Below are 15,269 nucleotides of genomic sequence, written 5' to 3'. Positions count from 1 at the left end.
TACTGTAGGCATTTTTATATTGTGGGCTTGGCAGCAGTATCCTCTGATGGTAACAGTACACTCTGTAACTGTTCTCAAGTACACAAGGTTTCACTCTGGATCTGCTCTCTCCTCTTCCTGCTCCATCACAGCATTAGGGCAGCCAGCCTGGCCCTAGACAAAGGCTGTTGAAAGACACCTAACATAATAAACATTTTTGAGACTGAAGTTGAAGGGCCACTTCCTTGCTAGAGTCAGCTTCTCGGTGAGCTTAAAGAGCACATGACAGCTTATCAAAGCAATGTTCGTTATACCAAGCAGTGTTTATTTCCTTAAATGAATTCTGTGACTGTGGTCTTTATTGTGAGGGTGGCTGAGGTGAAAGATAAAAGTTCTGGAAAGAAGAAATGAACATAGGAGGAAAGGAGAGCAAGTTCCAGTTGTGTGGAAGATGAAGTGTGATGAAATCAAGGTAATTATGGGCTGAATGCTCTTCCCTCTCAATTCTTACCAACCCCCAGTAGTACAAACTGTAAGTATAGTTACCGGGAGGGTCTTTCAAGAGTTAATTATGGTTAAATGATGTCATTAGGATGCAGCCAATCCTATACAGGTCCATATAAGAAGAGAGATTGAAACATAGACCCTTTCAGAGGATGGGAACTACCTAGCAGCCAAGGGCAGAAGCCCCAGGAGAAACTACAGAGTAACAGATTTCTCTTAGACTCTTAGTTTCCGGAACTATGAGAACCAACATTTGGTGTTTCCTCTCCTCTTTTCTTGCCTTGTTCTTCATGGTTCCTGCTTACCACCAGCCATCATGACCACCTGATTATTTAATTCTTATTTCCTGTTATTTATCTTCTGCCAGGATCAAATGTCAATAAATGCAATGTGTGTTTAAGAATTGTATTCACTTTAGTGCCTTTGCTCGATAATACTTGGCAGTTGATAGACCCTTGCTAGTATTGCGAGTTGAAACCCTTAGTAAAGAATGCACCACTTTGTCCCTGAATCTGAGAGTCCAGTTTCAGTTCATCCATGGAAAGTTGGGTTGGGAACTCTGGTTTGTGTCTCCCAAGGAACTGAGAAAGTTGAACCAGGTAAGTTTTTTTTTTTTTTTTTTTTTTTTTTTTTTTTTTTTTTTTTTGAAGTTTAATTGGACTGACAGTTACTAACTTGTACTGATTAGGAAGCTAGAGAACTCTACTGACATATTTTTTAAATTTATGTGTCAAGTATTCAGTGGATTGAAGATACCGTAGACCATAGACAGCAAAAGCACAAAGAGCTGGTCTATGACCTTGTGGATGTGCTGTAGTTGGTGGGACAGTTCACTAAGAATCTAAGAATTTTTTTTAATTCAAAATAATGACATTGATTCTCATACTACATCATTGTCACGGGAGTAAATGACTATATGTGACATTACGTGGGATTCCGTACTCAGTGTAGAATAACACTTCCAGTCCATATTATATTACTGGTTATCATTTTAAGTACTGTCAACGCAGTGCCTCTAGTCCTCAGTATATTCCTATGAGATTTACATTATCTTTTCTGGTTTACTAAAGCTAACTGTAGCTCATAGGAGGCTGATTTCAAAGCCATACAATACTGACAACATATTCAGCACAGATAATTTACACTAACTGAACTGACTTTAATTAGCAAACTAGATAGTGATTAATGGTAACAACTCACACTAGATCACAAGGTGCACCAAAGTATTCATTAGTGAATGTATAGATTCTACTATCACCTTTAAAATCTACTTTTTTAAAAGAATAGTGCCTCTTTATCCTACCCACTAAAACATAGCTATGTTGGAATTTTTTTCTTCTTTCAACTAAAATAAAAAATTTAGGAAAATGATTCTTTGCATTTTATAGAATCTTATTATTTTTAGTATAAACCCCTGATCAAGTGTAATCCTGTGTCTCTGCCCCTCCCATGCATAGCCCATGATCAAACTGGTGTCTGCAACTGCACACTATGAACTGTGAGCAGCTATCAGGGTTATCTGTCCATTTTCGGTTTGCTTATACATCTCTTTTCTCCTAGGAGATGGTGGGGACCATGAATCCAGAAGTGTACCCCAACATCCAATGAAGGATCTCATGTAAGTAGACACTGAGGATACACTTAATAAAACTTGACTCTATTGTATCAACTCACTGTAAATACTACAACTCATTGTATATTTGACTCTGCTGATTAAGGATAGACAATTGAGTAACATTGTATGGGTAAAAACTCATTTTCTATTGCAATGGATAACATGGTTTGCCTTTCCCAATCTTTATAGACCAACTTCCAGGTGCTTAGCAATGGAACCCAGCAATATACTAGGAAATGTAATAGCTACATAGTAGCCCTAGCAGGAAACACATTGTATTTGCTGTGTGTATTCTGGATAGTTCACCTTTTTTTCACTTTATTGAGCACAAAAGAGTCACTCAGAAAAAGGAACTGCTACTGTCAGCCTAATGATGCAGATGGGGAAACTGAGGCACCGAATGTATAACTTCTCTCCCAAGGATACAGAGTTTGAAGTGATGAAGTTTGCATTTGAACTCAAGTTAGCCATCTTCAGAACTTAATGTTTGATCACTACTTCATAAGACTTCTTTATATTAACAAACCCAGAAGGTTAAGGTAGTCTATAAGGACAGCTATACATTGGGACAATAATTTGATATATTAAGTGATTATTTTGATGTTTTATTTTTCCAGTAACATCAGTATGTTTTATAAAATTGCTTTAATTTAGTAACCTTAGCGAAGTAACAACAGGAAACTGGTTAAAATGTAGGTTGTAGGACAAACAATAGGTACAAAAGAGTAGCATTGCATTTTGTAACATAACAATCAGGCTTATCACTCATAGAGGAGAGAGAAAGATTTGTGCTCAATGTTTGCTTGAAGGACAGCCACACCCTAAAGGTCTGCAGATTTGGTTGTAGAGAGAACTTAGTCCTGATGCCATTTTTCCCTCTATAAACATTTTTCATTCACATTCTAGTCATTGGCCCCCTTCAGTCCCCTCTCCTACAGTTCCTTATCCTATTCCTCCTCCCCCTTGCCTCCGAGAGGGTGATCCTCCCCATCAGATCTCCTCTTTCCTTGGGGCTCATCTTCTCTCACTAAGGCCTGATGAGGCAGACCTCTGCTATGTTTGCGCAGGGAGCCTCATATTGGCTTGTGTATGGTCCTGGTGGATGGTTCAGTCTCTGGGATCTCCCTGGAGTCAGGGTTAGTTGAGACTGCTGGTCTTCTGATGGGGTTGCTCTCCCCTTCAGCTTTTTAAATTCTTCCCCCAATTCAACATCGAGTCCCCAACTTCAGTTCAGTGGTTGAGTGTCTCAGTCAGCTGCTGGTAGGGCCTCTCAGAGGTCAGCTATGCTAGGCTCTCATCTGTAAGAACACCACAGCATCACTAACAGTGCCAGGCCTTGGTGCCTCTGCATGAGACTCCAAGTTGGGGTTGTCACTGGACCTCCTTTCCTTCAGTCTCTTCTTCAGTTTTGTCCCTGCAGTTCTTTTAGACAGGATCTATTCTGGGTCAGATATTTTGACTGTGGGTTAGTAACCCTGTCCCTCTGTTTGAGGCCCTGTATATCTACTGGAGGTGGACTCTTCAAGTTCCCTCTCCCCAGTGTTGGGCATTTTGGCTAATGTCCTCTGACCTCATGGGTCTCTGGTACTTTCTAGAGAGTCTTCCTATCTCCTACCCCTTGAGGCTACTTATCTCTGTACCCAGTTTTCTTTATATACTTTGGATACTGGCCCTCTATCAGATGTGGGTTAGTGAAGCCCCTCTCCCCCCAAAATCTGTAGGTTGCTGATGTGTCCTATTGATGGTGCCTTTTGTCTTACAGAAATTTTCCAGTTTCATGAGGTTTTACATAGCAGTAAATATTTAAAAGTCAGCAAACTGGTTCCAGGCACCACACCACACTACCTCTTGCTACTTCCTGTTCCTGGAAGCAGCCACCTTCTTGGCTAGTCTCTGCTCCTGGCAGTCTCTCCACTGTGGACTCTGCTCACATTTCTAGCATCTGCCCCCTGTGGTTGGTTATAATCATAATTCCCAGTAACCCAACAAAATCAAAACTCTTGAGGCTTGCAATTTGTCAATCAGATTTATATCAGTAAATTCTCACCCCACAAAATATCCACACAATAAACTTAGAGCCAATTGATATTGATATAAACTGCCCATGTAGATAAGACAAATTGTTCTGTAATAATTCATCCCTTATATTTATAGCTACCTATAGCTTATTAGAGCCACATGGGTCTGGGTCATCCTCCTCATTCTCCATATATTCTTCTTCCCCTCCTCTCCTATCTCTTCTGCCTTTTGAAAACTCTATGCCTGCCTTACTTTTTCTCTGTCAAATCACAGGCCTTGCTTTATCATATGCCTACTTTCACCTGCATAAAGACATCAACCACAGTCTCATATATTAATTGTTATCTTAGAGCCCGAACCATTGGTGCTCTGTCCAGTAAATGTTCCCTTGTATCAATGAGTTCCAGGCTCTTTCCCAGTTTCTCTTCTATTAGATTCGGTGTATCTGATTTTATGTTGATGTCTTTGATCCACTTGTACTTGAGCTTTGTGCAGGGTGATTTATAAATATTGATCTATTTTCATTCTTTTATACAGACTGCCAGTTAGACAAGTACCATTTATTGAAGACCCCCGCCTCCACAAACTGTATGTTTTGGTCTTCTTTGTCGAAGATCAAGTGTCCTTAGATGTGTGGGTTTACTTCTGGGTCTTCCATTATATTGCATTGATTGGTTTGCCTGCTTCTCTACTAATACTAATACTAATACTATTTGGCTTTTATCACTATTGCTTTGTAGTACAGTTTGAGGTCAGGGATAGTGGTTATCCCAGTAGTTCTTTCATTGTTAAAATTGTTTTGGCTATCCTGAGATTTTGTTTTTCCATATGAAATTGAGAATTGCTTTTCCATGTCCGTGAAGAATTATGTTGGAATTTTGTTGGAGACTGCATTGGATCTGTAGATTGCTTTTGGTAAGATAGTCATTTTCACTATGCTCATCCTACCAATCAATGAGCATGGGAGATCTTTTCTTCTTCTAAGGCCTTCTTTGATTTATTTTTTTTTCCCCAGAGATTTGAAGTTTTTGTTGTACATATATTTCACTTGCTTGGTAAGAGTTACACCAAGATATTTCATCCTGTTTATTATTTGTGTAAAGGAAGGCTACTGATTTTTTTGAATTAATTTTATATCCTGGCACTTTGCTGAAGTTGTTCATCAGATGTAGAAATTTTCTGGTAGAATTTTGGAGGTCACTAATGTTTGCTATCATATCATCTGCAAATAGTAATACTTTGACTTCTTCTTTTTCAATTTATATCCCATTGATTTCCTTTTGTTGTCTAGTTGCTCTGGCTAGAGCTTCAAGTACTATATTGAATAGATAGGTAGAGAGTGGGCAACCTTGTCTTGCCCTGGATTTTAGTGGGATTGCTTCTAGTTTCTCTCCATTTAATTTGATGCTGGCTGTTGGTTTGCTATGTATTGCTTTCATTATGTTTCGGTATGTGCCATAAATTCATGATCTCTCCAAGACTTTTAACATGAAGGGGTTTTGTATTTTGTCAAAGACTTTTTCAGTATCTAATGAGATGATCATATGGCTTTTTTCTTTGTTTCTATGGTGTATTGTATTGATGGATCTTTTCATATATAGAACCATTCTTGCATCCATGGGATGAAACCTACTTGATCATGGCGAATGACACTTTTGATATGTTCTTTGATTCAGTTTGTGAGAATTTTATTGAGTATTTTTGCATCACAATTTATAAGTGAGATTGGTCTGAAGTTTTCTTTCTTTAATGGGTCTTTGTGTGGTTTAGATAAAGGAGTAACTGTGGCTTCATAGAATGAATTAGGAAGTGTCCCTTCTGCTATTTATTTTGTGGAATAGTTTGAGGAGTATTTGTATTAGCTCTTCTTTGAAGGTTTGGTAGAATTTTTTTTTCAGAACAGAAAAGCACATAAAGGCTTGTAAACTGCTAGAAGTTTCCTCAGTAGCATCAAGAATAACAATAGAGAGGATACAACATCATAGGTAAGTAATACTACTTAGTTTCCCAAGTTTCAGGCTTTGCAAAAAAAAATTTATCAAGGTCAGGGAAGTTGGTTGGCTGCGAGCTAAGTGTAGTCAGTCATATCTTGAGATGGATGTAAATGGTGTCCCTGTGTTGTAGAGTAAATGGAGTTTCCTGAAACATGGGGTAAATGAGGTCTCCTGTTACATGGGGTTAGTGAGGTTCTCCTCTAACCTGATGGGTTGATGATAACAGGCTTGAGTTGGGATAAATAAATATCACTGTAGATCCTTGATGATGACTGAGGATCAGCTACATTAGCCATACACCTTTCAACCTCTTATTTGAAAGACTGGTGTCACTTGAGCCTCTTAGGAACCAGAAATGACTGAGAAATTTCTGTCACTAGGCAGAAAATGACCTATGATAAAAAGTTATAAAAAGGATATAGCAAACAAAGTGAAATATCTTTTATATTACATATGAAAAAACTCCAGCCCAGCAGGTAACATTTATTGTTTAATAGACTCTAAAGACTATGCTAATTTATTTAATCTTACGTATTTAGATGGGGCTTCTATTTCTAACCCTTGAGGTAAATGAATAATTTATGTAACAGCTAGGTTACATGATTAATCTCCATCTCACTCAGGCCAAAATTTCTGCTCCTAAACATTTCACCAGTGCGTCAGGATTTATCTTTGGTCAATATAATAAAACACTGAGATTGAAGCCAGTCTCAGTTTCCTTTATCCATTATACTTAATGTTTAAGACATAGGGAATCTATGTCCAAGATACAAGACTTTGCTTTTCAATTTTATCTGGCTTCACCACAGTTTGAGTTATTATAAAAGGGCATAAAGAGAAGTTATAGACCATGTAAAGCCAGACAAGTACCTGGCAGAGAGTCTGTTTTCTTAATCTGAGGCAAAGGAAAGGAATGTGGACAAGGTTGGGCTTGGTTACCACAGGATGGTTAAGGCAAAGCAAAGAGAGCATGGTATTAGACAGACTTCTAAATGTGGAAGGATTTGTTAGTCTTTTCTTGCAAACATAAGCATCTCTGTGTTGACTGACACATTGATGGGATTTATGGAGAAGATGAACCGTATACTATTTGGACTTATTGAGCTTTGTTTGGTTTGTCTATCATGGTTGGTGTGGTTTGTCTGTCTTGCAGACCAGAGTGTAGTTCTTTACCACATCTGAATCTCCCTCACATATGACCTTTCTCAGCACTTCATGATTTTCTTCAACTCTTCTGATGATAAAACTCTATGTAATGCTTCCAATTTTGCTAGTGAATATGTTCACATCCCCATTTTGCATTAGTTTGTTTAGGGCAAGATGAGCGCACTGCATTTGCTTTCATTGCATACTTCTTTCCAGTTTGACAGAATAGAGACTTTTAAAATATCTCCTTTTAGATCGTTTAATTTCCTTGGTGTCTGTTGTAATGTTTTCCTTTCCAATTCTAATTTAATTAACTTTTACACTCTCTTTTTTCCTGTTAAATTGGCTAAAGGTTTGTCAATCCTGTTATTTATTTCTTTGAGAAAGTTTTTTGTTCTTGTTTTTCCAAGGTTTTTAGAGGTATCATTAACCTGGCAATCTGAGGTATCTTTTTTAAAAAATAATTTCTTCATTTAATAAGGGCATAACTGATGCTTGAAATTTCTGTCAGTTTATAAGTGCTTGTGTTCCTTTATTTTAAACTTTTCTAAGTAGAGAGCGTTTCTTTGCTGGAATAAGTTTATAGATTTTTATCAGTCAATGCATCTGTGGAATGATGGATGTGTTATGAATGGAAACCGAATTAAAGGTCTATGAATTCTAAAATGTTATCTAGTTATTTATATGATTGATGTTGTGTGTCCACATTGTAATATTGTACTTAGATCTTGGTTTATGCTCCCTGTGTTTCTGTGGTGTGCTCTGTAAAATTAACTCGCTAGTTTATGCAATGGACGCCATGTTTCATTTAGCTTCTGTCAGCCCAGGCAACATCAGCATTGCATTTTTTTTCCATCCTCCTCTTTTCAAGAGTGACTTGCTCTGTGTCTGGCAGTGTCTGATGTGAAGGAAATGTTTATTCTGAAATGTTTTTCATGCTTGTAGGTATAAGGAGAAAGAGCAAATGTGAGGGGGGAAATCACACTGCAAAGATAAGGCAGCTGAAAATATTTGGAGTGAGATTTTCCGACTGTAGCACAGCTGAGATCAAAAATAGATATTTGTCTAAGAGGCTCCCTAATCCCACTTTAGAAGTACTCCTTTCTCACACTTCTCATACCCTTTGACTCTCAGAATGACTTTTGTTTATATTACCCGTCCATAATACAAATTTTTAAATTTATATTATGGTTCTTTGAAGGGAGAACAAAACACTCATGGGAGGAAATCAAGGAGTAGGGATTGAAGCAAAGATCATCCAGAGACTGACTGCTTTACCTGGGCATTCACCCCATATGCAGCCAACAAACTCAAGCACTATTGCTGATGCCAAGAAGTGCTTACTGGAAGGAGCCAGTTATAGTTGCCCTCCTCCAAGTCTCTGCCAGAGTCATACAGATCAGTTGAGGATGCTTGCAGCTAAACATTGGACTGAACACCGGGAGCCCAATGAAGGAGCCAGAGAGAGGACTGAAGGAGCTGAAAGAGTTTTGCAACCCCATGGGAAAAGCATCATTATCAACCAAACAAACCCTCCAGAGCTCCCAGGGACTAAAACACCAACCAATGAGTACACATGGAGAGACCCATGGCTCCAGTTGCATATGTAGAGAATAGCATTTTCTGGCATCAATGGAGAAGAGGCCAGTGAAGGCTTGTTTTCCCAGTGTAGGAGAATGTCAAGGCACTGAGGTGGAGAGGGTGGTTGCGAGAGGGAGCACCTTCATGGAATCAAAGGGAGGGGGAGAGGTGATAACATTTGAAATGTAAATACAGAGAATATCCAATTTTAAAAAAGTTCATCTGGATTAATTTTTCTCTATGTTATGGTAAGTTGACAAAGGAAGGGTGCAGAGGGGAGTTCCCAGTGGAAGAACCTGATAGTTGGCTGAAAATCAGGACAAAACAATTAGATTCTCTTTCATCTGTATGAGCACCTAGTTGTCTAAGGTGCTTTGAAGTGGTCTAACTTGCAGGGATTGACGTTTTAGGTCTTGTTCTGTGTTTAGTGAGCTGGAATCTAACATGGATGTTGACTTTTATGATGGGTCTAACATTGTGTTAAGAAATAGTCGTGGTTCTTTAGAAGTGTAAGCCTATTCCTACCCTCTCTTTCTCACCATCACAGTCTTGACAGAACCCCTCCCCCACCAAGAAAAAGTGTAACACAGTGACATCCTGGCTAGCTTTTCTGACTATTTTTTTTGCCAGCTCCAGCAGATTAGCAAACCAATTATTCCCTATAGTTCGGTTACTCACAGCCCCACTTAAAAATCACTATTTTAAGTTCAGTCTACAGAACCTAAAATTCTCTGCACATTGTAGTTCCGTTTTCCAAATGTATTTATCGAGCTTCTATTATGTACTATCCATTCTGCAAAGGTCCAGGAACTCAGGGGCAAATATGACACAGCGCATAGCACCAGTGAACTTGGAGATGAATGTTCGGAAAGCAGAAGACATTTAAAATGGATTTTTATTTTTAAGATTATAATAAAATCACAAAACTTCTTTCCCTCTCTCCTAACCTTCCCAATATACCCCTCTGCAGATGGCTTTGCATTTCTTCAAGGACCCTGACATGTTTTTTCTTGATTCTTTTAATCAATGTACATCTGAATGTTTCTCAAACCATAGTCTCGACTGTAGGATGTGGGTTCAGTGGTCAAGAAATTTGGTTTCACTCTTACAGTATTTATATTCTGACCTGGAATAACATGTGCAAGTGTGTGTGTGTGTGTGTGTGTGTGTGTGTGTGTGTGTGTGTGTGTGTGTGAGAGAGAGAGAGAGAGAGAGAGAGAGAGAGAGAGAGAGAGAGAGAGAGAGAAGGTTAAAAGCGAAGAATGAAAATAAAAAATCTTGTGTTTATAAATTTCATTTATTCTGCTCATATTTTGAAACTTATTAGTGATTTATTGTCTATATGTTTAAACTCATATGTTTAATAACTCTGTAAATATGCATGTCATTTAAAAAACAGGTGTATTAAACTCAGTGTAGTTTACTGAATCATGCATTAACTTCTCTTAAAGACATGTCTTGTAACAATGCCATTGTATAGTTTTAGTTGGCAAACTCTTACTTTTCAGCACATAAAATTCAGGCGGAACTTAAGAACTAGCCAAAGAAAAAAAGGATTATGCTATGAGAACAAAAACCACAGTACCAGGAAACCTTTCAGGTTGAAAATAATAAAAGTGAAAACCAATAGTATTAAATGGAGTTGAGGCATTTGGAATGCTGTTCTAATGTGGTGTTAGTGGTCCTGAACTGTGGGCAAGGTTGCAGGAAGCTACCCATGACTAAGGAGTATGCATATCATGAGAGGCCACAGTACTGAAACTGCGATAACGATGCCAGTGAAATGTTATGGCAATGTGGGGGAAACTATGTGGGAAAAACTGAGTTATATTCTTCATTCTCTTCAAGAAAGGTTCCATACTAGTGTTCCCTAAGACTGATAGAATGAATATTACAAGAGGATTTCTTAATGGGCAAACAGGCCATCCAACAGTGGCTGAAGATACAATGGAGAGGCCATGAGCTCCTTTCATGAGGTTAGCTGCCTCAGTAGTCTTACAAATTTAGAGTCTTGCTGAAGAATACCTAGTCTTCAGTTCATGTTGGAAAGCCATAGGCATTTGGTTCTAATGTCAGCAAAGAATGGTAGCGGCAGCAGTGGCAGCAAAATAAGCATAGGGTGGATGAGCTTGCCATCACATTGTGAAGGCAACAAGGCAAAAGTTAAGTTTTTCACTGTTGCAAAATCAAAGCTAATCTCTCTTGCTTGGACTTCCATTTATCTGACCTACCACTGGAAGGTGCTGTCACCTTTAGAGTTGACCTTCCAATTTTAGTTAAACTGATCAAGAATATCTCTCATAAAGATGCTCTACTGATTTTTTTTTCAGTTGGTTTTAGATTCAGCCAAGTTGACAAATAAGAATAACTGTGGCACATGCTTTTTTTTTTTTTTTTTTTTTTTTTTTTTTTTTCCATTTTGGTAGAGATGTTTCATAGCCAAAGGTCAAACTTTAATAGTGTATTTTCATGTTTTAAAGAGGTATATGTTTTTTTTTTTTTTTTTTGTGGAGGAACAGGATGCATATATGGAGACTGATTGGCTTCCATGAAGTCTTTATATGCAAACAAGACAAATGACTCTTTCATCTACCAGACCTTGATAGGAGTGGACTATTGTGAGAAGCCATCCAGATGTCCCTGCTGGCAATGGGATGGGACATCTCTGGCATGCTCCAGGGACCCTCTGTCTGCCTTGGTAGGCTGAGTTCAGCAGAAGAAAGCAAGCCTGTGGGCATGGGGCACCAGATTTCATTTCAGTTAAGAGCTGATAAAGTTGGAGCTTTCTCTCTTGCTTAGTATCCATTGCTGAAATTTTGGTCACATCTAGTCCTGTGGACCACAAACATTTTTGGCCTTAAGGGGTGTGGGCAACTAATGACATGGGGAAGGAGTTGTTTGTGGATTTGAGCTCTCCAATTCTCATTAATTCATACTGATGTCAGTTAAAAAATATATCCACAGGCTGATCTTCCTGGAACATTGTAAGGTCACTATGAACAGAGAAGACCTGACTACAAACAGTTTTCTTTTTTTTTGTCTAAGGTCACGTAAGGTTACATACCAGAACCTTCAGGATGAGTCCTCTTGGACCATGACCACCCCTGAGAGGAAGGGAATGGATCACTCTCCAGAAGAGGCTGAAAGGCTCTCACCCAGTTTGGGCTTAGTTGGGAAGTCATGTCGGGTCAGGATTCCCATGACTCAGGCAGAGTGGACCTGTGTTCTATCACTCTTTAGAAAGTTGATGTTGAGATTCATTCATACAACACAAAATTAACCATTTTGAAATCTATATCTGATAGGATTTAGTGCATTTAGAATGTTGTATTTTGACTATTTTTGCCTAGTTATGGGATGCTTTCACTTCCCCCAAAGGAAATCTCCTATAAAGACCTTATTTATATTTTTCTCCTTGCATAATTCCTTCCATAATTCTTGGCCCCACTAACATACTTTCTGCTGGTATTTTATGGGGTATATTATAAGTTTAAATATTAAGGATATTTCATGTATAAGGAATCATACACTGTGTGATCTCATCACTTACTGACATAATATTTTCAGGCTGATGTGTTAGTATCTCACTTATTTTTAAAGTATTTAACAATATACCACTATTGATAATTCCATGTTTAGTTTAATCATTCATCTGTTGGTGCACATTTACATTCAATTTTATAGTAATTTAAAAAACTCTCAAAATATATTGTTATGTAAGTATCTTCTAGACAGAGTTCAGATACCATAGACCTGGTTAAACACATTAATCATTTCTGCAGTTCAGACTTTGGAATGAGATATGTCACAGGTATGAGATAGGAAAAAGTCTGGCAAATTCTATCTATGTTTGGGAAGAGACAGCTCTGTGGAGTTTAGCAAGACTGCTTGTCAGTATACATTGCCTGGCTCATCCCTTTGTCAAATCTTACAGGGATTTCCTTCTCTGTAATCCTGGCATAATGTGGTTTGTCATAAAACATCACAATGGGCGTTAGAGATGGCCAGAGGCATGTGAAATAGCTCAGGTGTGATTAACACACACTGTATCTGTCAGTTCTCTTTCACATAACCAGTAGTTTTTTACTTCTGCTAAGTAGGACGAGTATGTGGAGAATTCACCAAAGTATAAAGGTAAATACTTTCAATTGGCATTTAACTCATCTGGCAAGTGTTCTCCTGGTTTTTGTCTATCAGGTGCCAGGCACTATGAGTCATAGAGCACACATCAAAGTATCAAAATATACGATAAGATGGTAGTGGTCAATAAACTTTAGTTTTGTAAGACAGAAGAGGAAATGGTTTTAATACAATCTGATAAATACAATGAAAATATTTTTTTCTTTTTGGGAGATATTTTTCAAAAAATTACTTATTTATTTACTTTACATCTGGATCTTCTTCCTCCTCTCTTCCTAGGCCATCTTGATTCCCTACCCTGCCCCACTTCCACTCCTCCTCCTCTTTTCCTCAGAAGAGTGAAGGCCGCCCATGGATATAGAGCAGCCTTACATATCAAGTTGCAGTAACACTAGGAATATCGTTTCTATTGAGGCTATAAGACAGCCAGTTAGAGGAAAGGGATTCCAAAGTGGTAGTGAATTAATCTGCTCTAAATTCCCCAGTGGATGTGTGGTTGATTCTTGCCACCATCCAAACGTTTTGAATTCACTAATAAAGGACGGACACGGACACACACACACACACACACACACACACACACACACACACACACACCAGCCTTATTTTTAATATGCCTTAAGCAGCTCAATCTCTGGGCCACTCTTCCAACCCCAGACTGAATCAGGGGAGTGGCTCTTTGGGCTGCTTCCCTGACTTGCATGGCTGAATGCTTTCTCTCCTGCTTCCTAAAACCTGATCTCTTCTTGCTTCCCATTCTTGTTGTGGTGATTCTTGAAACTTCTTCCTTTTCCTACCCCCTTGCCATGAAAATTCTAAAGTCCTCCTCTTTCTTCCTACCCAGCCATTGGCCAAAGGCAACTTTACTTCATCAATCAAAGCCAACTGGGATCAGGGACCCTCAGCATCTTAGGCAGATATGCTCTCTGGTTGGAAGTTCAGTCTCTATGAGTCCCTATGAGCCCTGGTTAGTTGATTTTGTGGGTTTTTTTTTTGGGGGGGTGTATCTTTGACACCTCTGGCTTCTTCAATCCTTCATCCTCTCTTCCACAGTGGTTCAAGTACTGCTTAATGTTTGGCTGTGGGTCCCTGCATATGTTTCCATTCCAGTTGCTGAGTGAAGCCTCTCTGAAGACAGTTATGCTAGGCTCCTAGTCTGTAAGTATAGCAGAGTATCATTAATAGTGTCAGGGGTGGGTACCTCATGAGATAAGTCTCAAGCTGTGCCAGTTGTTAGTTATCCTTTCCTTCAATCTCTGCTCCACCTGTTACCCCTGAGTATCTGGCAGGTAGGACAAATTGTGAGTCTAACATTTTGTGGGTGGTTTGGTGTCCCAGTCCCTCATAAAATCTTGCATAGTTATAGGAGATGGCTGCTTCAGGCTCCATATCTTCCATTGCTAAGAGTCTTAGCTAAAATCTGCCTTCATAGATTCCTGGGAATTTCCAATGTCCTAGATTTCTAGCTTGTCCCAGTGATGCATGTCCCCTCCCCAACCCAGCTGTTTTACCCAGTACTCTCTCCCTCTGTCCTCTCCCAACTTTTCCCTATTGTTCTTTTCCCTACCCCTTCCCAAACCAGTACTCTCTTCATCTATTCCCGATGTCCAATCTCTTTCCCCTTCTCTATAAGATTCAAGCATCCTGTTTTGCGCCCTCTTTGTTACTCAACCTCTTTTGATTTTGCTTTGTAACATGGTTATCCTGTACTTTATGAGTACTATTCACTTACAAGTGAGTATAAACCATGGTTGTCCTTTTTGGTTGCTCCCTCTCTCAAGATGATCTTTTCTAGTTCAATCCACTTGCCTGTAAACTTCATGATGTCATTGTTTTTAATGGCTGAGTAATATTTCATTGTGTAATTGTACCCCATTTTCTTTAGTCATTCTTTGGGTGATGGACATCCAAGTTGTTTCCAGTTTCTGGATATAACAAATAAAGCTGGTAAGGTGGAACACCTGTCCTTGTGGGACTCTGGAACATCTTTTATGTATATGCCCAGGAGTGCTATAGCTGGTTCTTGAGATAGATCTATCCCTAATTTTCTTAGATAGCAAAACAAACAAACAAACAAAAGATTTCCAAAGTGGTTGTATAAGTTTGTGCTCCCACCAGCAGTGGAAGAAAGTTCCCTTTGCTCCACATCCTTGCTGGCATGAGCTGTCGCTTGAGTTTTTGATATTAGCCCCTCTGAGGTGTATAAGAAAAAAATCTTATCTCAGAGTCTAAATTTGATTTACATTTTCCTGATAACTAAGGATGTTGAACATTTTCTAAAGTGCTTCTTG

This window comes from Micromys minutus, assembly GCF_963924665.1.
Source record: "Micromys minutus genome assembly, chromosome: 1".
NCBI lineage: Eukaryota > Metazoa > Chordata > Mammalia > Rodentia > Muridae > Micromys > Micromys minutus.
This window is presented reverse-complemented; position numbering follows the sequence as displayed.